This window comes from Pristiophorus japonicus, chromosome 7 (assembly GCF_044704955.1).
Source record: "Pristiophorus japonicus isolate sPriJap1 chromosome 7, sPriJap1.hap1, whole genome shotgun sequence".
Taxonomy (NCBI): domain Eukaryota; kingdom Metazoa; phylum Chordata; class Chondrichthyes; family Pristiophoridae; genus Pristiophorus; species Pristiophorus japonicus.
Genome location: NC_091983.1, coordinates 175,932,153 through 175,956,162, shown reverse-complemented (window position 1 = coordinate 175,956,162; position 24,010 = coordinate 175,932,153).

The following is a 24,010-nucleotide window of genomic DNA, read 5'->3' as shown; positions in this document are numbered from 1 at the left end:
TGTTGAGAGAGGGCATCATCTCGCCCGTTGAATTCAGCGACTGGGTGAGCCCCATCGTTCCCGTCCTAAAAGCGGATGGCTGTGTCAGGATCTGTGGCGATTACAAGGCCACCATCAATCGGGTGTCCCTACAAGATCAATACCCACTCCCGAGAGCAGAGGACCTCTTTGCCACGCTGGCAGGCGGCAAGCTGTTCACCAAGTTGGAACTCACGTCTGCCAATATGACCCAGGAACTGGCCGATGAATCTAAACTACTGACCACCATCACCACGCACAAGGGACTGTTTGTCTATAACAGGTGCCCGTTTGGCATTCGATCAGTGGCCGCGATTTGTCAACGATACATGGAAAGCCTGCTTAAATCCATTCCTGGAACGATCGTATTCCAGGACAACATCCTCATCACGGGTCGAGACACCGAGGAACACCTCCACAACCTGGAGGAGGTGCTACGCCGAATGGACCGGGTAGGCCTGCGACTCAAGATGTCTACATGTGTGTTCTTAGCTCCTGAGGTTGAGTTTCTGGGCAGGAGGGTTGCTGCAGATGGGATTCGGCCCACCGAATCCAAAACAGAGGCGATTCGACGAGCACCCAGGCCCTGCAACACATCGGAGTTGCACTCATTCCTGGGACTGTTGAACTATTTTGGGAACTTTCTGCCGAACTTGAGCACGTTGTTGGAGCTGCTACACGTGCTCCTATGGCCTCCTGTGGAGCAGGCTCGAGGGGCTAGATGGCCTACTCCTGTTCCTAATTCTTATGTAAGGGTTGTGATTGGTTTTGGGGGGACCGTCAGGAACGGGCTTTTGATCAGGCGTGAAACCTACTTTGTTCAAATAAGTTGTTGATCGTGTACGACCCCTGTAAAAAATTGGTTCTGACATGTGATGCATCGTCCTATGGGGTTGGGTGCGTGTTGCAGCAGGATAATGCTGAGGGTCAACTACAACCTGTGGCTTATGCCTCCAGGTCACTCTCTCAAGCAGAACGGGGATATGGGATAGTCGAGAAGGAAGCGCTTGCATGTGTCTATGGTGTAAAAAAAAATGCATCAGTACCTCTTTCGTAGGAAGTTTGAATTAGAGACGGACCACAAGCCATTAACATCCCTGTTATCAGACAGCAAGGCTGTCAATGGCAACGCATCAGCTCGCATACAGCGATGGGCTCTCACGCTGGCTGCTTATGACTACTCCATCCAGCACCGGCCCGGCACTGAAAATTGCACTGACGAGCTCAGCAGGCTTCCACTGGCCACCACTGAGGGGGTAGCTGAGCAAAGCGCTGAGATGGTCATGGCTGTCGATGCCTTTGACAGCACAGGCTCCCCCATCACAGCCCGCCAGATCAAAATCTGGACAGAGATCCCCTCCTTTCCCTGATAAAGAAATGTGTCCTGACTGGGGATTGGGCGCCCGCACACGGAGCATGCCCTGAGGAGGTCAGACCGTTCCACAGACGAATGGATGAGCTCTCCATCCAAGTCGAGTGCCTACTATGGGGCAGCCGGGTAGTTATGCCCCAGAAGGGCAGGGAGGCATTCATCAGGGAACTCCACAGCGAGCACCCAGGCATTGTGCTGATGAAGGCCATTGCCCGGTCACACGTTTGGTGGCCTGGAATTGATTCAGACCTGGAACACTGTGTTCGCAGGTGCACGACGTGTGCCCAGCTGTGTAATGCCCCCAGTGAGGCCCCGCTCAGCCTGTGGCCCTGGCCCACCAGGCCATGGTCACGCATTCATGTAGACTACGCGGGCCGGTTCATGGGAAAGATGTTCCTTTTTGTGATAGATGCGTACTCGAAATGGATCGAGTGCATCATTCTGAATTCATGCACGTCATCCACCACTGTGGAAAGCCTACGTGCGATCTTTGCAACCCATGGCTTGCCAGACATCCTGGTCAGTGACAATGGCCCATGTTTCACAAGCTATGAATTCCAGGAGTTTATGTCGGGCAATGGCATCAACCACATCAGGACAGCGCCGTTCAAGCCGGCCTCCAATGGCCAGGCGGAACGTGGGGTCCAAATCATCAAGCAAGGTACGCTCAGGATTCAAGGACCCTCCCTACAATGCTGCCTATCGCGCCTCCAACTGGCCTATAGATCGCAACCGCCCTCGCTCACGGGGGTCCCGCCCGCAGAGCTACTAATGAAACGGACACTCAAAACTCTGTTGTCCCTCATTCACCCAGTCCTGACCGACATAGTTGAGGGCAAGCGCCAGTCCCAAAATGAGTACCATGACCGTAATTCGAGGGGGAGATGTATAGAAATAAATGATCCTGTATTCATCTCCAAATGGCTTGACGGTACTGTAATTGACAAAGAGAGGAATTGGGTCATCGTGGTAAAACTCAACAATGGTCAGATATGCCATAAGCATCTGGACCAAGTTAAAAAAAAGCTTCAGCAATGACATGGAGGAACCTGAAGAAGACCATGAGATGGAGCTCACAACACCGCCAGTGAACGAGCAACAAGAGTAATCAGAAGAATGCGCAGTCCCTGCGGTCAGCCCGGACAGGCCGGAATCACCACAGGTGACAGACACTCACGTCAGTGTCCAACAACCAGAGCCCCAACTGCGGTGCTCCACGAGGGAGCGTAGACCATGTATGTAACCACAATGTAACACCACTGTATTACTGTATACACTCAACCTAGATGCACACCTTGACCACAAGGGGTGAACTTGTGGGAGACTGTCCATATATCATCCAGGTATATAAAGGGAGGTCCCACGCAGGGTCATCACTTTTGGAGTCCTGTGAATAAAGAGCAATTCATAGGGTGACCTTGTCCCCAGAATATGCCTCGTGTGGTTTCATACTGTAGAGTAAGGGCTTTACAAAACCGACCACAAACCGCTCACATCACTGCTCTCAGAAAGCAAAGGCATCAGCACCAATGCTTCGTTCCGCATCCAAAGATGGGCACTAACATTGTCTGCATATGACTATGTAATCCGCCACAGACTAGGCAAAGAGAAGTGCACCGACGCCCTCAGTCGGTTGCCATGCCTACCACTGGGGTGGAAATGGCACAACCCGCAGACTTGCTTCAGGTAATGGATGCTTTTGAGAGCGAGGGGTCACCCGTCATGGCTTGCCAGATCAGGTGCTGGACCAGCAAAGACCCCCTGTTATCACTAGTAAATAGATGCATCCTCAATGGGAGCTGGTCGGGGGTTCCCGGGGAAATTTAAGAGGAAATGAAGCCTTTTCATCGACGCAAGGATGAACTGTCAGTCCAGTCAGATTGCCACCTATGGGGGAATTGCGTGATTTTGCCCAAAAAGGGCAGGGAAACGTTTATACGCGACCTACACAGTACCGACCCAGACATAGTCATGATGAAGGCTATCGCCAGGTTGCACATCTGGTGGCCTGGCATTGATTCTGAATTAGAATCATGCGTACACCAATGCGACACTTGCTCACAGCTGAGCAACGCACCCAGGCAGACCCCACTGAGTCTGTGGTCATGGCCCTCCAAACCATGGTCCAGGGTCCACGTAGATTTCACTGGCCCCTTTCTAGGGAAGATGTTTCTAGTAGCAGTGGACGCTTACTCAAAATGGATTGAATGTATAATAATGTCATCACTGCCACCATTGAAAGCCTCTGGGCTATGTTCGCCACTCATGGCTTGCTCGACGCCCTTGTCAGTGACAATGGATCATGTTTCACCAGCTCAGAATTCAACGAATTCATGCCCCACAATGGCATCAAGCATGTCAGGTCTGGCCCATTTAAGCCTGCATCCAACGGCCAAGCAGAATGGGCAGTCCAAACCATCAAGCAAAGCTTAAGATGTGTAACGGACGGCTCCTTGCAGACCCGGTTATTTAGGGTCCTGCTCAGTTACCGGATGCCCCCCCACTCGCTCAGCGGGGTTCCCCCTGCAGAATTGTTAATGAAGAGAGCACTCAAAACCAGGCTCTCCTTAGTCCTCAATGATCATGTAGAAACCTGGCGGTACAGGAATAACGTGTACCACGATCGCACGGCGGCCTCACGCAACATTGAGGTCAATGACCCGGTGTTTGTTCTAAATTACGGTCACGGTCCCAAGTGGATTGCTGGCACTGTCTTAGCCAAGGAGGGGAATAGAGTGTTTGGTGTGAAATTGCTGAATGGGCAAACGTGCAGAAAGCACCTGGATCAGACCAAACTGCAATTCATGGACTACCAAGAACAGTTTGAGAAAGACCCCACCATCTATGATCCACCAACACGCACCCAACCAGCAAGTGATCTCGTTGTCAACCACGAGAATGAACCCACCTTGTCCGACAGTCCGACCAGACCAGCCGAGCTGCCGTGCAGCAAAGACCCGACCAACTCACCCATGCCAGGATGTCAACTCAGGCGATCGACCAGGGAACGCAGACCGCCAGATCGCCTCAACCAGTAAATAACTTGTACTCAAAACTTTGGGGGGAAGTGATGTTATGTATGTGAACCTCACCTGTGTGTAATGCTTGCCACTAGAGGGCACACCTGGGGGAGACCTATGGGCCACCTGTGTACCCTGGAGCAAGCAGGTATAAAAGGCAGGCCACTACGTTGCTGCCTCACTTTGGAGTTAGACTAAAGAGACCAAGGTCACAATGGTTTGAGTATACAACACAGTCTCGTGGAGTTATTCTGAACTTAACAGACGGTATCTAATTAAAAACAAGGGCATACAACGTGGCCAATACTACTGGGAGGACAGAAGACTGGGAAGCTTTTAAAAGCCAGCAAAGAACGACTAAAAAAATGATTCAGAAAGGGAAGATGGGCTATGAAAGTAAACTTGCACAAAATATAAAAATAGATAGCAAGAGTTTCTATAGGTATATAAAAAGGAAAAGAGTGGCTAAAGTAAATGTTGGTCCCTTAGAGAACGAGACCGGGGAATTCGTAATGGGGAACATGGAGATGGCAGAAACTCTGAACAAATATTTTGTATCAGTCTTTGAGGTAGAGGACACTAACAATATTCCAACAGTGGATAGTCAAGGGACTATAGAGGGGGAGGAATGTAACACAATCACAATCACTAAGCAGGTGGTACTCAGTAAGATAATGGGACTCAAGGCAGATAAATCCCCTGGACCTGATGGCTTGCATCCTAGGGTCTTAAGTGAAGTAACGACAGGGATTGTGGATGCATTGGTTGTAATTTACCAAAATTCCCTGGAATCTGGAGAGGACCCAGCAGATTGGAAAACTGCAAATGTGACGCGCCTATTTAAAAAAGGAGGCAGACAAAAAGCAGGAAACTAAAGACCAGTTAGCCTAACATCTGTCGTTGGGAAAATGTTGGAGTCCATTATTAAAGAAGCAGTAGCAGGACACTTGGATAAGCAAAATTCGGTCCGGCAGAGTCAGCATGGATTTATGAAGGGGAAGTCATGTTTGACAAATTTTCTGGAGTTCTTTAAGGATGTAACGGATAGGGTGGATAAAGGGGATAAAGAGATCCCAGCATCCCTTGGGAGCACTGTATATAAGCCAGCCCCTAAGGCCTGTTCCTCACTCTGGAGTGTCTTATTAAAGACTGAGGTCACTGTTACTTTAACCTCCCTGTGTGCTGTCTCATCTGTGTTCGGAACACAACAACTGGCGATGAGAATACGAACCCAACGCAAAGATGCAGCAAACTGTGGGCATCCTGGAGAAGTTCTCAGAGGGTGAGGACTGGGAAGTCTATGTCGAATGGCTGGACCAGTACTTTGTAGCCAATGAGCTGGATGGAGAAGGAAGCGCTGCAAAAAGTAGAGCAGTCCTCCTCACGGTCTGCGGGGCACCGACCTAGAGCCTCATGAAGAATCTTCTGGCTCCGGTGAAACCCACAGATAAGTCATTTGAGGAGCTGTGTACACTGGTTCGGGAGCATCTTAATCCGAGGGAGAGCGTGCTGATGGCGAGGTAAAAAGATGTTTGAGAGACTGTGATGCAACAAGGCATTCAGACCAGCCCTGAGCCCCATCCACACGAAACTAAGAACATACATCAAAGAGCTTATCACTGTCCTGGGCAACGCCATGGTCAAGGTCACCTACGAGGGCACGGTGCACGAACCGCCACTCTGGATTGTCCCGGGCGATGGCCCCACACTGCTTAGAAGGAGCTGGCTGGGCAAAATCCGCTGGAACTGGGATGACATCCGAGCGCTATCACATGTTGATGAGGCCTCATGTACCCAGGTTCTTAACAAATTTCCTTCCCTTTTTGAGCTAGGCATTGGAAACTTTTCTGGGACGAAAGTGCGGATTCACTTGGTCCCAGAGGCACGACCCATTCACCACAAGGTGCGAGCGGTACCTCACATGATGAGGGAGAGAGTGGAAATCAAGCTGGACAGGCTGCAATGCGGGGGCATCATCTCCCCAGTGGAATTCAGCGAGTGGGCCAGCCCGATTGTTCCAGCACTCAAAAGTGATGGCACGGTCAGGATTTGCGGCAATTATAAAGTAACTATTAATCGTTTCTCGCTACAGGACCAATACCCGCTACCTAAGGCAGACGACCTATTTGCAACGCTGGCAGGAGGCAAGACGTTCACCAACTGACTTTGGCCTACATGACGCAAGAGCTGGAGGAGTCTTCGAAGGGCCTCACCTGCATCAACACGCACAAGGGACTGTTCATCTACAACAGATGCCCCTTTGGAATTCGGTCGGCTGCAGCGATCTTCCAGAGAAACATGGAGAGCTGACTCAAGTCGGTACCACGCACGGTGGTTTTTCAGGACGACATATTGGTCACGGGTCGGGACACCGTCGAGCACCTACAAAACCTGAAGGAGGTCCTCCAGCGACTGGATCGCGTAGGGCTGCGGCTGAAGAGGTCAAAATGCATCTTCATGGCAACAGAAGTGGAGTTTTTGGGGAGAAAGACACGGCGGACGGCATTCGGCCCACAGACACCAAGTCAGAGGCTATCAGGGATGCACCCAGGCCACAGAACGTCACGGAGCTGCGGTCGTTCCTGGGACTCCTCAATTATTTTTGTAACCTCCTACTGGGGTTAAGCACCCTCTTACAGCCCCTACATGTGTTATTGCGCAAAGGTGAGAACTGGGTATGGGGAAAAAAAACAAGTAATTGCTTTTGAGAAATCCAGAAACATTTTATGCTCCAACAAGCTTCTTGTATTGCAAAACCCGTGTAAAAAGACTTGTGCTAGCATGTGATGCATCGTCGTACGGAGTTGAGTGTGTATTACAACAAGCTAACGTTGCGGGGAAGTTGCAACCTGTCGCCTATGCTTCTAGGAGCTTGTCTAAGGCCGAGAGGGCCTACAGCATGATTGAGAAAGAGGCAATAGCGTGTGTGTTCAGGGTAAAGAAAATGCATCAGTACCTGTTTGGCCTCAAATTTGAGCTGGAAACCGATCACAAGCCCCTCATATCCCTTTTCGCTGAAAACAAGGGGATAAATACTAATGCCTCAGCCCGCACACAAAGGTGGGTGTCACGTATGTAACACCACTGTATTATTGTACACACTTGACCTTGATGCACACCTTGACCACCAAGAGGTGCACTTGTGGGAGACTGCCCCATAACTGGGCACCCAGGTATATAAAGGGAGGTCCCACGCATGGTCAGGTTGTCTTAGTGCTGTAAATAAAGAGTGAAGGTCTGTGTGTGACCTTGTCCCCAGGATGTGCCTCGTGTGGTTTCATACTATAGAGTAAGGACTTTACAGTGGCGATGAGAAATGGGAATTCACGACCCACGAGAATGGCCACCGGTAGCACAGAAAAACGGTACTGTGTTGGGGAAGATTGGGACGATTTTCTTGAGAGGCTTCAGCAGAGTTTTGTTACGAAGGAATGGCTGGGGGATGCAGCGGCTGACAAGCGCAGGGCTCACCTCCTGACCAGCTGCGGACCAAAGACTTACGCGCTCATGAAGGACTTACTAGCACCCGAAAAGCCGGCGGACAAAACCTTTGAGGAGCTCAGCAAGTTAATCGGGGAGCACCTCAAACCGGCGAGCAGCGTACTCATGGCCCAACACAGATTCTAAACCCACAGACGCTGTGAAGGACAGAGCATACCGAACTTTGTAGCGGACCTTCGGCGTTTGGCCAGCTTCTGTAAGTTCACAGACGCCTGTAGGGGGAAGATGCTAAGGGACTTCTTTATCGAGGGCATCGGTCGTGCGAGAATTTTCTGTAAATGAATTGAGACCAAGGATTTGATCTTGGAAGCGGCGGTGTTGATGGCTCAAACTTTCGTGGCGGGGGAGGAAGAGACGAAAACGATATACGCGCAGAATTCTGCCCCCAATACGGCGATGGATCAGGGAGTCAATAATATTGATGCGACTCAGCGCTCTGCAGGCAGGCAGGGGCAGTCCGTCGAGGAGGCGGGAGCTCGGAGCAGCGTGAGTCCGGGGTCGGCGAGAGGCCTATAAAGGCCAGCGGGAGTCGGGCAGTTCGAGCAGTCAGTCGAGGAGGCGGGAGCTCGGAGCAGCGTGAGTCCGGGGTCGGCGAGAGGCCTATAAAGGCCAGCGGGAGTCGGGCAGTTCGAGCAGTCAGTCGAGGCGGCGGGAGCTCGGAGCAGCGCGAGTCCGGGGTCGGCGAGAGGCCTATAAAGGCCAGCGGGAGTCGAGCAGTTCGAGCAGTCAGTCGAGGAGGCGGGAGCTCGGAGCAGCGCGAGTCCGGGGTCGGCGAGAGGCCTATAAAGGCCAGCGGGAGTCGGGCAGTTCGAGCAGTCAGTCGAGGAGGCGGGAGCTCGGAGCAGCGCGCGTCCGGGGTCGGCGAGAGGCGTACCGGTGCAGCTACAGGGAGAAGGCAAAGATACAAAGGTGACGTCACAGCCTAGGGGGTAAGTGATTGGCTGGTGATTGGTGAGTAGTTTTTCTTTTTCTTCTTATATTGGTCAGTAACTTTTAACATTGTTATTACCAGTTTAAGTGTATCTAAGGGTTAAGACATGGCAGGAGAGCTCGGTCGGGTGTTATGCTCCTCCTGTACCATGTGGGAACTCGGGGACACTTCTGGTGTCCCTGACGACTACGTGTGCGGGAAGTGTATCCGCCTCCAGCTCCTGACGGTCCGCGTTACGGAATTGGAGCTGAGGGTGGATTTACTCTGGAGCATCCACGATGCTGAGAATGACGTGAGTATCACGTGTAGTGAGTTGGTCTTACCGCAGGGAAAGGGTCCACAGCCAGATAGGGAATGGAAGACCAGCAGGAAGAGTAGAGCAAGGAAGGTAGTGCAGGGGTCCCCTGCGGTCATCCCCCTGCAAAACAGATACACCGCTTTGGGTACTGTTGAGGGGGATGACTCATCAGGGGAGGGCAGCAGCAGCCAAGTTCATGGCACCGTGGCTGGCTCTGCTGCACAGGAGGGCAAGAAAAAGAGTGGGAGAGCGATAGTGATAGGGGATTCAATTGTGAGGGGAATAGATAGGCGTTTCTGCGGCCGCAACCGAGACTCCAGGATGGTATGTTGCCTCCCTGGTGCAAGGGTCAAGGATGTCTCGGAGCGGGTGCAGGACATTCTGAAATGGGAGGGAGAACAGCCAGTTGTCGTGGTGCACATTGGTACCAACGACATAGGCAAAAAAAGGGATGAGGTCCTACGAAACGAATTTAAGGAGCTAGGAGCTAAATTAAAAAGTAGGACCTCAAAAGTAGTAATCTCGGGATTGCTACCAGTGCCACGTGATAGTCAGAGTAGGAATCGCAGGATAGCGCAGATGAATACGTGGCTTGAGCAGTGGTGCAGCAGGGAGGGATTCAAATTCCTGGGGCATTGGGACCGGTTCTGGGGGAGGTGGGACCAGTACAAACCGGACGGTCTGCACCTGGGCAGGACTGAAACCAATGTCCTAGGGGGAGTGTTTGCTAGTGCTGTTGGGGAGGATTTAAACTAATATGGCAGGGGGATGGGAACCAATGCAGGGAGACAGAGGGAAACAAAAAGGAGCCAAAAGCAAAAGACAGAAAGGAGATGAGGAAAAGTGGAGGGCAGAGAAACCCAAGGCAAAGAACAAAAAGGGCCACTGTACAGCAAAATTCTAAAAGGACAAAGGGTGTTAATAAAACAAGCCTGAAGGCTTTGTGTCTTAATGCAAGGAGTATCCGCAATAAGGTGGATGAATTAATTGTGCAAATAGATGTTAACAAATATGATGTGATTGGGATTACGGAGACGTGGCTCCAGGATGATCAGGGCTGGGAACTCAACATTCAGGGGTATTCAACATTCAGGAAGGATAGAATAAAAGGAAAAGGAGGTGGGGTAGCATTGCTGGTTAAAGAGGAGATTAATGCAATAGTTAGGAAAGACATTAGCTTGGATGATGTGGAATCTATATGGGTAGAGCTGCAGAACACCAAAGGGCAAAAAACGTTAGTAGGAGTTGTGTACAGACCTCCAAACAGTAATAGGGATGTTGGGGAGGGCATCAAACAGGAAATTAGGGGTGCATGCAATAAAGGTGCAGCAGTTATAATGGGTGACTTTAATATGCACATAGATTGGGCTAGCCAAACTGGAAGCAATACGGTGGAGGAGGATTTCCTGGAGTGCATAAGGGATGGTTTTCTAGACCAATATGTTGAGGAACCAACTAGGGGGGAGGCCATCTTAGACTGGGTGTTGTGTAATGAGAGAGGATTAATTAGCAATCTCATTGTGCGAGGCCCCTTGGGGAAGAGTGACCATAATATGGTGGAATTCTGCATTAGGATGGAGAATGAAACAGTAATTTCAGAGACCATGGTCCAGAACTTAAAGAAGGGTAACTTTGAAGGTATGAGGCGTGAATTGGCTAGGATAGATTGGCGAATGATACTTAGGGGGTTGACTGTGGATGGGCAATGGCAGACATTTAGAGACCGCATGGATGAAGTACAACAATTGTACATTCCTGTCTGGCGTAAAAATAAAAAGGGGAAGGTGGCTCAACCGTGGCTATCTAGGGAAATCAGGGATAGTATTAAAGCCAAGGAAGTGGCATACAAATTGGCCAGAAATAGCAGCGAACCTGGGGACTGGGAGAAATTTAGAACTCAGCAGAGGAGGACAAAGGGTTTGATTAGGACAGGGAAAATGGAGTACGAGAAGAAGCTTGCAGGGAACATTAAGGCGGATTGCAAAAGTTTCTATAGGTATGTAAAGAGAAAAAGGTTGGTGAAGACAAACGTAGGTCCCCTGCAGTCAGAATCAGGGGAAGTCATAACGGGGAGCAAAGAAATGGCGGATCAATTGAACAAGTACTTTGGTTCGGTATTCACTAAGGAGGATACAAACAACCTTCCGGATATAAAAGGGGTCAGAGGGTCTAGTAAGGAAGAGGAACTGAGGGAAATCATTATTAGTCAGGAAATTGTGTTGGGGAAATTGATGGGATTGAAGGCCGATAAATCCCCAGGGCCTGATGGACTGCATCCTAGAGTACTTAAGGAGGTGGCCTTGGAAATAGCGGATGCATTGACAGTCATTTTCCAACATTCCATTGACTCTGGATCAGTTCCTATGGAGTGGAGGGTAGCCAATGTAACCCCACTTTTTAAAAAAGGAGGGAGAGAGAAAACAGGGAATTATAGACCGGTCAGCCTGACCTCAGTAGTGGGTAAAGTGATGGAATCAATTATTAAGGATGTCATAGCAGTGCATCTGGAAAATGGTGACATGATAGGTCCAAGTCAGCATGGATTTGTGAAAGGGAAATCATGCTTGACAAATCTTCTGGAATTTTTTGAGGATGTTTCCAGTAAAGTGGACAAGGGAGAACCAGTTGATGTGGTATATTTGGACTTTCAGAAGGCTTTCGACAAGGTCCCACACAAGAGATTAATGTGCAAAGTTAAAGCACATGGGATTGGGGGTAGTGTGCTGACGTGGATTGAGAACTGGTTGTCAGACAGGAAGCAAAGAGTAGGAGTAAACGGGTACTTTTCAGAATGGCAGGCAGTGACTAGTGGAGTGCCGCAAGGTTCTGTGCTGGGGCCCCAGCTGTTTACATTGTACATTAATGATTTAGACGAGGGGATTAAATGCAGTATCTCCAAATTTGCGGATGATACTAAGTTGGGTGGCAGTGTGAGCTGCGAGGAGGATGCTATTAGGCTGCAGAGTGACTTGGATAGGTTAGGTGAGTGGGCAAATGCATGGCAGATGAAGTATAATGTGGATAAATGTGAGGTTATCCACTTTGGTGGTAAAAACAGAGAGACAGACTATTATCTGAATGGTGACAGATTAGGAAAAGGGAAGGTGCAACGAGACCTGGGTGTCATGGTACATCAGTCATTGAAGGTTGGCATGCAGGTACAGCAGGCGGTTAAGAAAGCAAATGGCATGTTGGCCTTCATAGCGAGGGGATTTGAATACAGGGGCAGGGAGGTGTTGCTACAGTTGTACAGGGCCTTGGTGAGGCCACACCTGGAGTATTGTGTACAGTTTTGGTCTCCTAACTTGAGGAAGGACATTCTTGCTATTGAGGTTCACCAGACTGATTCCCGGGATGGCGGGACTGACCTATCAAGAAAGATTGGATCAATTGGGATTGTATTCACTGGAGTTCAGAAGAATGAGAGGGGACCTCATAGAAACGTTTAAAATTCTGACGGGTTTAGACAGGTTAGATGCAGAAAGAATGTTCCCAATGTTGGGGAAGTCCAGAACCAGGGGTCACAGTCTGAGGATAAGGGGTAAGCCATTTAGGACCGAGATGAGGAGAAACTTCTTCACCCAGAGAGTGGTGAACCTGTGGAATTCTCTACCACAGAAAGTAGTTGAGGCCAATTCACTAAATATATTCAAAAGGGAGTTAGATGAAGTCCTTACTACTCGGGGGATCAAGGGTTATGGCGAGAAAGCAGGAAGGGGGTACTGAAGTTTCATGTTCAGCCATGAACTCATTGAATGGCGGTGCAGGCTAGAAGGGCTGAATGGCCTGCTCCTGCACCTATTTTCTATGTTTCTATGTTTCTATGTCACCCCCCCCAGGCAACCATAGACCCCAGAGTAGGTTTTCCACAGAGACAATGGCAGGCTGAACGGACATTTACACCATCACAGTGGACAATGCGGCCCAGGATAGGGCCATTGACACCCACTAATAGGGTACTTAAGAGCAGTCAAAGGGACAGTCAGCACGGAATGCCTGGCCATAGTCCTTTCATCCCCAACAATGGAAACTTCAACTCCTGCTGGAGGTGTGAGGGGAAACACTCAGCCAAATCTTGCAGATTCCAACAGTTTGTCTGCAGAAACTGCAATCTCAGTGGCCATTTAGCTCGAATGTGCAGGAAGCCTGCAACCAGACTAATATATGAGGCGGATGAACCAGAAGAGGGTTCTTTGAGGCAGGATGACTTTTGGGACAAATCGATGGATGCCGAGGTTCAGCGGGTCCATGTGGCGAATATTCACAGTTCATACACCAAAACGTCACCAATTATGATGAGGGTTTCATTAAATGACATCCCAGTACACATGGAGCTGGACACTGGGGCTAGCCAGTCACTCATGGGCGTTCAGCAATTTGAGAAACTATGGCCGATCAAAGCCAGTAGACCCAAACTAGAACGCTTTGAGACACAATTACGGACGTACACTGAAGAGATTATTCCGATGTTAGGCAGTGCAATGTTGGCTGTCACACACAATGGACTAGTGAATCGGCTGCCGCTCTGAATTGTCCCGGGCAATGGTCCCGCACTGTTGGGGAGGAGCTGGTTAGCCGAGATGAACTGGAAATGGGGGGATGTCCACGCAATGTCGTCTGTGGAGCAAAGTTCGTGCTCACAAGTCCTACAATAATTTGATTCACTATTTCAACCTGGCGTCGGGACTTTCAAATGCACTAAAGTAGTGATACACATCACCTTGAACGCCAGGCCAGTGCACCACAAAGCCAGAGCGGTGCCGTATGTGATGCGTGAAAAAAATCGCAAGCGAGTTGGACTGGGTGTTGAGAGAGGGCATCATCTCGCCTGTTGAATTCAGCGACTGGGTGAGCCCCATCGTTCCCGTCCTAAAAGCAGATGGTTCTGTCAGGATCTGTGGCAACTACAAGGCCACCATCAATCGGGTGTCCCTACAAGATCAATACCCGCTCCCGAGAGCAGAGGACCTTTTCGCCAGGCTGTCAGGCGGCAAGCTGTTCACCAAGTTGGACCTCACTTCAGCCTATATGACCCATGAACTGGCCGCGAATCTAAACTACTGATCACCATCACCACGCACAAGGGACTCTTTGTTTATAACAGGTGCCCGTTTAGCATTCGATCAGCGGCTGCGATTTTTCAAAGGAACATGGAAAGCCTGCTCAAATCCATACCTGGAACGATCGTATTCCAGGACAACATCCTCATCAAGGGTCGAGACATCCAGGATCACCTCCACAACCTGGAGGAGGTGCTACGCCGACTGCACCGGGTAGGCCTGCGCCTCAAGAAGTCTAAATGTGTGTTCTTAGCTCCTGAGGTTGAGTTTCTGGGCAAGAGGGTTGCTGCAGATGGGATTCGGCCCACCGAATCCAAAACAGAGGCGATTCGACGAGCACCCAGGCCCTGCAACACATCGGAGTTGCGTTCATTCCTGGGACTGTTGAACTATTTCGGGAACTTTCTGCCGAACTTGAGCACGTTGCTGGAGCCGCTCCACGTGCTCCTGTGAAAGGGGTGCGATTGGTTTTGGGGGGACCGTCAGGAACGGGCTTTCGATCGGGTGCAAAACCTACCCTGTTCAAACAAGCTGTTGACCCTGTACGACCCCTGTAAAAAATTGGTTCTGACATGTGATGCATCGTCCAATGGGGTTGGGTGCATGTTGCAGCAGGGCAATGCTGAGGGTCAACTACAACCTGTGGCTTATGCCTCCAGGTCACTCTCTCAAGCTGAACGGGAATATAGGATGGTTAAGAAAGAAGCGCTAGCATGTGTCTATGGCGTGAAAAAAATGCATCAGTACCTCTTTGGTAGGAAATTTGAATTAGAGACAAACCACAAGCCATTAACATCCCTGTTGTCAGACAGCAAGACTGTCAATGCCAATGCATCAGCTCGCATACAGCGATGGGCTCTCACGCTGGCTCCTTATGACTACACAACTCGGCACCGGCCCGGCACTGTAAATTGCGCAGACGCGCTCAGCAGGTTTCCACTGGCCACCACTGAGGGGGCGTCTGAGCAAAGCGCTGAGATGGTCATGGCTGTCGACGCCTTTGACAGCGCAGGCTCCCCCATCACAGCCCGCCAGATCAAAATCTGAACAAACAGAGACCCCCTCATATCCCTGATTAAGAAATGTGTCCTGACTGGGGATTGGGCGCCCGCACATGGAGCATGTCCTGAGGAGGTCAGACCGTTTCACAGGCAGATGGATGAGCTGTCCATCCAAGCCAACTGCCTACTATGGGGCAGCCGGGTAGTTATGCCCCAGAAGGGCAGGGAGGCATTCATCAGGGAACTCCACAGCGAGCATCCAGGCATTGTGATGATGAAGGCCATTACCCGGTCACGTGTTTGGTGGCCTGGAATTGATTCAGACCTGGAACGCTGTGTTCGCAGGTGCACGACATGTGCCCAGCTGTATAATGCCCCCAGGGAGGCCCCGTTCAGCCCGTGGCCCTGGGCCACCAAGCCATGGTCATGCATTCATGTAGACTCCGCGGGCCCATTCATGGGAAAGATGTTTCACATCGTGGTGGACACGTACTCGTGGTGGACACGAAATGGATCAAGAGCATCATTTTGAATTCATGCATGACATCCACCACCGTGGAAAGCCTACGTGCGATCTTCGCTTGCCGGACATCCTGGTTAATGACAATGGCCCATGTTTCACAAGCTACGAATTCCGGGAGTTCATGTCGGGTAATGGCATCAACCACGTCAGGACAGCGCCGTTCAAGCTGGCCTCCAATGGCCAGGCGGAACGTGCGGCCCAAATCATTAAGCAAGGCATGCTCAGGATCCAAGGACCCTCCCTACAATGCCGCCTATCGCGCCTCCTGCTGGCCTATAGATCCCGAGCGCACTCGCTCATGGGAGTCCCGCCTGCAGAGCTACTAATGAAACGGACACTCAAAACTCGGTTGTCCCTCATTCAACCAGTCCTGACCAACATAGTTGAGGGCAAGCGCCAGTCCCAAAACGAGTACCATGACCGCAATTCAAGGGGGAGGTGTATAGAAATAAATTATCCTGTATTCGTCCTCAATCACGCTATCGGGCCCAAATGGCTTGAAGGTACTGTAATTGAGAAAGAGGGGAATAGGATCATTGTGGTCAGACTCAACAATGGTCAGATATGCCACACGCATCTGGACCAAGTAAAACAAAAGGTCCAGCACCGACACGGAGGAACCTGAAGAAGACCACGAGTTGGAACTCACACCACCGCCAGTGAAAGAGCAACAAGAGCAATCAGCAGAATGCTCAGTCCCTGCGGTCAGCCCGGACAGGCCAGAATCACCACAGGTGACAGACACTAACGTTAGTGTCCAACAACCAGAGCCCCAACTGCGGCGCTCCACGAGGGAGCGTAGACCACCTGAAAGACTAACCCTATGATCCCAATAAGACTTTGGGGGGGAGGTGATGTCATGTATGTAACATCACTGTATTATTGTACACACTGACCTTGATGCACACCTTGACCACAAGAGATGCACTTGTGGGAGACTGCCCCATACCTGGGCACCCAGGTATATAAAGGGAGGTCCCACGCAGGGTCAGGTTGTCTTAGTGCTGTAATAAAGAGTGAAGGTTTGTTTGTGACCTTGTCCCCAGGATGTGCCTCATGTGGTTTCACACTATAGAGTAAGGACTTTACAGTGGGCACTCACGCTATCAGCATATAACAATACCATCAGCCACAGGCCAGGCACCGAGAACTGTGCGGATGCTCTCAGTCGGCTACCATTGCCCACCACGGGGGTGGAAATGGCGCAGCCCGCAGACTTGTTGATGGTCATGGAAGCGTTTGAAAATGATAAATCACCTGTCAAGGCCCGTCAGATTAGGAGTTGGACCAGCCAAGATCCTCTGCTGTCCCTAGTAAAAAACTGTGTACTGCATGGGAGCTGGGTCAACATCCCCGTTGAAATGCAAGAGCTAACCAAGCTGTTGCAGTGGCGTAAGGACGAGCTGTCCATTCAGGCAGGCTCCCTGTTGTGGGGTAACCGCGTAGTGCTACCCAAAAAGGGCAGGGAGACTTTCATCTCGGATCTCCACAGCACACACCCGGGTATAGTAATGATGAAAGCGATAGCCAGATCCCACGTGTGGTGGCCTGGTATTGACTCTGACTTAGAGTCCTGTGTACGGCAATGCAGCGTGTGTGCTCAGTTGAGCAACGCGCCCAGAGAGGTACCACTAAGTTTGTGGCTCTGGCCCTCCAGACCATGGTCGAGGATCCATGTCGACTATGCGGGCCTGTTTCTCGGTAAAATGTTCCTGGTGGTGGTGGATGCTTTTTCAAAATGGATTGAATGTGAAATAATGTCGGGAAGCACTGCCACCGCCACCATTGAAAGCCTGATGGCCATGTTTGCCACCCACGGCCTGCCTGACATACTGGTCAGTGACAACGGGCCATGTTTCACCAGTGCCGAATTTAAAGAATTCATGGCCCGCAATGGGATCAAATATGTCACCTCGGCCCCGTTTAAACCAGCCTCCAATGGGCAGGCAGAGCGGGCAGTACAAACAATCAAACAGAGCCTTAAACAAGTCACAGAAGTCTCACTCCAAACCAACCTGTCCTGAGTACTGCTCAGCTACCGCATGAGACCCCACTCGCTCACAGGGGTGCCCCCGGCTGAGCTACTGATGAAAAGGACACTTAAAACCAGACTCTCGCTGGTTTACTCCAACCTGCCTGATCAGGTAGAGAGCAGGTGGCAGCAACAAAATGTAAACGATGGTCGTGCCACTGTGTCACGGGAAATTGATCTGAATGACCCTGTGTATGTGCTAAACTATGGACATGGTCCCAAGTGGATCACGGGCAAGGTGATAGCTAAAGAAGGGAGTAGGGTGTTTGTAGTCAAACTAGACAATGGACAAATTTGCAGAAAGCACCTGGACCAAACGAGGCTGCGGTTCACAGACTGCCCTGAACAACCCAAGCAGACACCATCTTTATCGAGCCCACAACACATACCCAAAGAATCAACGACACCATGCCGGACCAGGAAATCTAACCCATCACACCCAACAGCCCAGCAAGGCCAGGCTCACCTAGCAGCCCTGCAGGGCCAACAACACGCCAGCCCAGTGAGTGCACAGCCAACACACCAGAACAGACATTTGTACTGAGGCGGTCCACCAGGGAAAGAAAGGTTCTTGACCGCCTCACCTTGTAAATAGTTTTCACTTTGACTTTGGGGGAGAGTGATGTTGTGTATCTGTAAAGCATGCACTCCCATGTTCCGACACCAGGGAGCGCATCCCCTGAAGTCCCAAGGGATCCCAGCATCCCTTGGGAGCACTGTATATAAGCCGGCCCCTAAGGCCGTTCCTCACTCTGGAGTGTATTATTAAAGACTGAGGTCACTGTTACTTTAACCTCCCTGTGTGCAGTCTCATTTGTGTTAGGAACACAATATGGATGTGGTGTATTTGGACTTCCAGAAGGCATTTGATAAGGTGCCACATATAAGATTACTGCACAAGATAAAAGTTCACAGGGTTGGGTGTAATATATTAGCATGGATAGAGGATTGACTAACTAACATAAAATAGAGAGTTGGGATAAATGGTTCATTCCCTGGTTGGCAACCAGTAACTAGTGGGATGTCGCAGGGATCAGTGCTGGGACCCCAACTATTTACAATCTATATTAATGACTTGGAAGAAGGGACTTAGTGTAACGTAGCCAAGTTTGCTGATAATACAAAGATGGGAGGAAAAGCAATGTGTGAGGAGGACATAAAAAATCTGCAAAAGGAAATAGACAGGCTAAGTGAGTGGGCAAAAATTTGTCAGATGGAGTATAATGTTGGAAAGTGTGAGGTCATGCACTTTGGCAGAAAAAAATCAAAGAGCAAGTTATTATTTAAATGGAGAAAGATTGCAAAGTGCTGCAGTACAGCGGGACCTGGGGGTACTTGTGCATGAAACACAGAAGGATAATATGCAGGTACAGCAATTAATCAGGAAGGCCAATGGTATCTTGGCCTTTATTGCAAAGGGGATGGAGTATAAAAGCAGGGAAGTCTTGCTACCGCTATACAAGGTATTTGTGAGGCCATACCTGGAATACTGCGTGCAGTTTTGGTTTCCATATTTCCGAAAGGATAAACTTGCTTTGGAGGCAATTTAGAGAAGGTACACTAGGTTGATTCCGGGGATGAGGAGTTTGACTTATGAGGAAAGGTTGAGTAGGTTGGGCCTCTACTCATTGGAATTCAGAAAAATGAGAGGTGATCTTATCGAAACGTATAAGATTATGAGGGGACTTGACAAGGTAGCTGCAGAGAGGATGTTTCCACTGATGGGGAAGACTAGAACTAGAGGGCATGATCTTAGAATAAGGGGCCGCCATTTAAAACAGAGATGAGGAGGAATTTCTTCTCTCAGAGGGTTGTAAATCTGTGGAATTCGCTGCCTCGGAGAGTTGTGGAAGCTGGGACATTGAATAAAGTTAAGAAAGAAATAGACAGTTTCTTGAGTGATAAGGGGATAAGGGGTTATGCGAAGCGGGTGGGGAAGTGAAGCTGAGTCTATGATCAGATCAGCTATGATCTTATTGAGCAGGCTCGAGGTGCCATATGGCCTACTCCTGTTCCTATTTCTTATGTGTGGCACCTTATCGAATTCCTTCTGAAAATCCAAATATACAACATCCACTGCTTCCCCCTTATCTACCCTACTAGTTATACCATCAAAAAAATAGATTTTTTAAGCACAATTTCCCTTTCATAAAACCGTGTTGACTCTGCCTAATCACGTTGTGATTTTCCAAATGCCCTGCTACCATGTTCTTAATAATAGATTCTAGCATTTTGCTCCACGTCTCTCCAATGCTTTAAGATGCCGCTTAAAACTTATATCATCTATCTCATCTATCCTTATACTGATTTAAAAAAAATTACAGCAGTGAGGAGTGATGATATGTTAGAGGGATCATCAAATGAGGCCATATGGGTCGAATTGAAAAATAAAAAAGGGGCGATGACACTGCTGGCCGTGTATTATAGGCCCCCAAACAGTGGGAGGGAGATAGGGAGCAAATATGTAGGCAAATTTCTGTGAAGTCCAAAAACCATAGGGTAGTAATAGTAGGGGATTTTAACTATCCAAATATTAATTGGGACAAATTTAGTGTGAAGGGTATAGAGGGTGCGGAATTCTTGAAATGCATTCAAGAGAACTTTTTTAGTCAGTATGTAGCAAGCCCAACACGTGAGGGGGCAGTCTTGGACTTAGTTTTGGGGAATGAAGCTGGGCAGGTTGAAAGGGTATTATTGGGACAGCACTTGGGTGCCAGTGACCATAATTCAGTCAGATTCAAGTTGGTTGTGGATAAGGACAAGAATAGGCCTGGAATAAAAGTTCCGAATTGGGGAAAAGCTAATTTAGCTAAGTTAAGCAGTGATTTGGTCATGGTGGACTGGAAACAGCTACTTGTGGGTAAATCAGTGTCGGAACAGTGGGAGGCATTTAAGGAGGAGATCCGGAAGGCTCAGGCCAAACATGTGCCCTTAAAGAAAAAGGCTGGGAAAAAAAAATATAGAGCCCCGGGTGTCTACGGACTTACAGGGGAGGATTAAGAAAAAAATGTTGTTTATGTCATATATCAACGGCTAAATACTATAGAATGTTTAGAGGAATATAGAAAGTTAAGAGGCAAAATTAAAAAGGATATTAGGAATGCTAAGAGAGAGCACGAGAAATTCTTGGCCAGTAAAATTAAGGAAAACCTTAAGATGTTCCATAACTTATATTAAAAGTAAGAGGGTAACTAAAGAAAGGGTAGGGCCTATTAGAGACCATGAGGGTAATCTTTGTGTGGAGGTGGACGATGTTGGTTCTTAACGAATACTTTGCATCTGTTTTCACAAAGGAAAGGGGCAATGCAGATATTGCTATCGAGGAGGAGTGTGATATTCTGGGTGAAATAAATAGAATGAGAGAGGAAGTATTAAGGGGTTTAGCAGCTTTGAAAGTAGACAAGTCCCCAGGCCCGGATAAACTGCATCCCAGACTGCTGAGCGAAGTAAACGAGGAAATAGCAGAGGCCTTGACCATCATTTTCCAGTCCTCTTTGGATCTGGGCATGGTGCCGGAGGATTGGAGGACTGCTAATGAAATACCCTTGTTTAAGAAGGGAGAAAGTGATAGGGCGAGTAATTACAGGCTGAGTAACCTAAGTGTTGGGAAAATTTTTGGAAAAAATCCTGAAAGATAAGATAAATCTGAACTTGGAAAGGTAAGGATTAATTAGGGACAGTCAGCATGGATTTCTTAAGGGAAGATCATGTCTGTCTAAGCTGATTGAATTTTTTGAGGAGGAACCAAGAGGGTCAATGAGGGTAGTGCATACGATGCAGTATATATGGACTTTAGCAAAGCTTTTGATAAGGTCCCACATGGTAGACTGGTCATGAAGGTTAAAGCCCATGGGATCCAGGGCAAAGTGTCAAGTTGGATCTAAAATTGGCTTGGAGGTAGGAAGCAAAGGGTAATGATTGATGGATATTTTTGTGACTGAAAGGATGTTTCCAGTGGGGTGCCACAGGGCTCAGTACTGGGACCGTTGCTTTTTGTAGTATATATCAATTATTTAGATTTGAATATAGGGAGCATGATTAAGAAGTTTGCAGACGTCACTAAAATTGGCTGAGTGGTTGATAATGAAGAGGAAAGTCATGGGCTGTAGGAGGATATCAATCTACTGGTTAGGTGGGCAGAGCAGTGGCAAATGGAATTTAATTCAGAGAAGTGTGAGGTGATGCACTTTGGGAGGGCTAATAAGGAAAGAGTATACACATTAAGCGGTTGGCTCTGTGCCTCAATGTGAGGAGTATTCGTAATAAGGTGGACGAATTAACTGCGCAGGCAGCTATTAACGAATATGATATAATTGGGATTTCGGAGACATGGCTCCAGGGTGACCAAGGCTGGGAACTCAACATCCAGTGGTATTCAACATTCAGGAAAGATAGACAGAAATGAAAAGGAGGTGGGGTAGCGTTGCTGGTTAAAGAGGAAATTAACGCAATAGTAAGGAAGGACATTAGCTTGGATGATGTGGAATCTGTATGGGTGGAGCTGTGGAACACCAAAGGGCAGAAAATGCTAGTGGGAGTTGTGTACAGACTACCAAACAATAGTAGTGAGGTTGGGGACAGCATCAAACAAGAAATTAGGGATGCGTGCAATAAACGTACAGCAGTTATCATGGGCGACTTTAATCTACATATAGATTGGGCTAACTAAACTTGTAGCAATACGGTGGAGGAGGATTTCCTGGAGTGTATTAGGGATGGTTTTCTGGACCAACATGTCGAGGAACCAACTAGAGGGCTGGTCATCCTAGACTGGGTGATGTGTAATGAGAAAGGACTAATTAGCAATCTTGTTGTGTGAGGCCCCTTGAGGAAGAGTGACCATAATATGGTAGAATTCATCATTAAGATGGAGAGTGACACAGTTAATTCATAGACTAGGGTCCTAAACTTAAGGAAAGGTAACTTCGATGGTATGAGACGTGAATTGGCTAGAATAGACTGGCAAATGATACTTAAAGGGTTGACGGCGGATAGGCAATGGCAGACATTTAAAGATCACATGGATGAACTTCAACAATTGTACATCCCTGTCTGGTGTAAAAATAAAACGGGGAAGGTGGCTCAACTGTGGCTAACAAGGGAAATTAGGGATAGTGTTAAATTCAAGGAAGAGGAATATAAATTGGCCAGAAAAAACAGCAACCTGAGGACTGGGAGAAATTTAGAATTCAGCAGAGGAGGACAAAGGGTTTAATTAGGAGGGGGAAAATAGAGTATGAGAGGAAGCTTGCTGGAAACATAAAAACTGACTGCAAAAGCTTCTATAGATATGTGAAGAGAAAAAGATTAGTGAAGACAAACGTAGGTCCCTTGCAGTCAGAATCAGGTGAATTTATAATGGGGAACAAAGAAATAGCAGCCCAATTGAACAAATACTTTGGTTCTGTCTTCACGAAGAAAGACACAAATAATCTTCCAGAAATACTAGGGGACCGAGGGTCTAAGTGAGAAGGAGGAACTGAAGGAAATCCTGACTAGTCAGGAAATTGTGTTAGGGAAATTGATGGGATTGAAGGCCGATAAATCCCCAGGGCCTGATAGTCTGCATCCCAGAGTACTTAAGGAAGTGCCCCTAGAAATAGTGGATGCATTGGTGATCATTTTCCAACAGTCTATCGACTCTGGATCAGTTCCTATGGACTGGAGGGTAGCTAATGTAATACCACTTTTTAAAAGAGGAGGGAGAGAGAAAACGGGGAATTATAGATCTGTTAGCCCGACATCAGTAGTGGGGAAAATGTTGGAATCAATTATTAAAGATGAAATAGCAGCGCATTTGGAAAGCAGTGACAGGATCAGTCCAAGTCAGCATGGATTTATGAAAGGGAAATCATGCTTGACAAATCTTCTAGAATTTTTTGAGGATGTAACTAATAGAATGGACAAGGGAGAACCAGTGGATGTGGTGTATTTGGACTTTCAAAGGCTTTTGACAAGGTCCCACACAAGAGATTGATGTGCAAAATTAAAGCACATGGTATTGGGGGTAATGTATTGATGTGGATAGAGAACTGGTTGGCAGACAGGAAGCAGAGAGTCAGGATAAACGGGTCCTTTTCAGAATGGCAAGCAGTGAGTAGTGGGGTGCCGCAGGGCTCAGTGCTGGGACCCCAGCTATTTACAATATACATCAATGATTTAGATGAAGGAATTAAGCTGGGTGGCGGTGTGAGCTGCAAGGAGGATGCTAAGAGGCTGCAGGGTGACTTGGACAGGTTAGGTGAGTGGGCAAA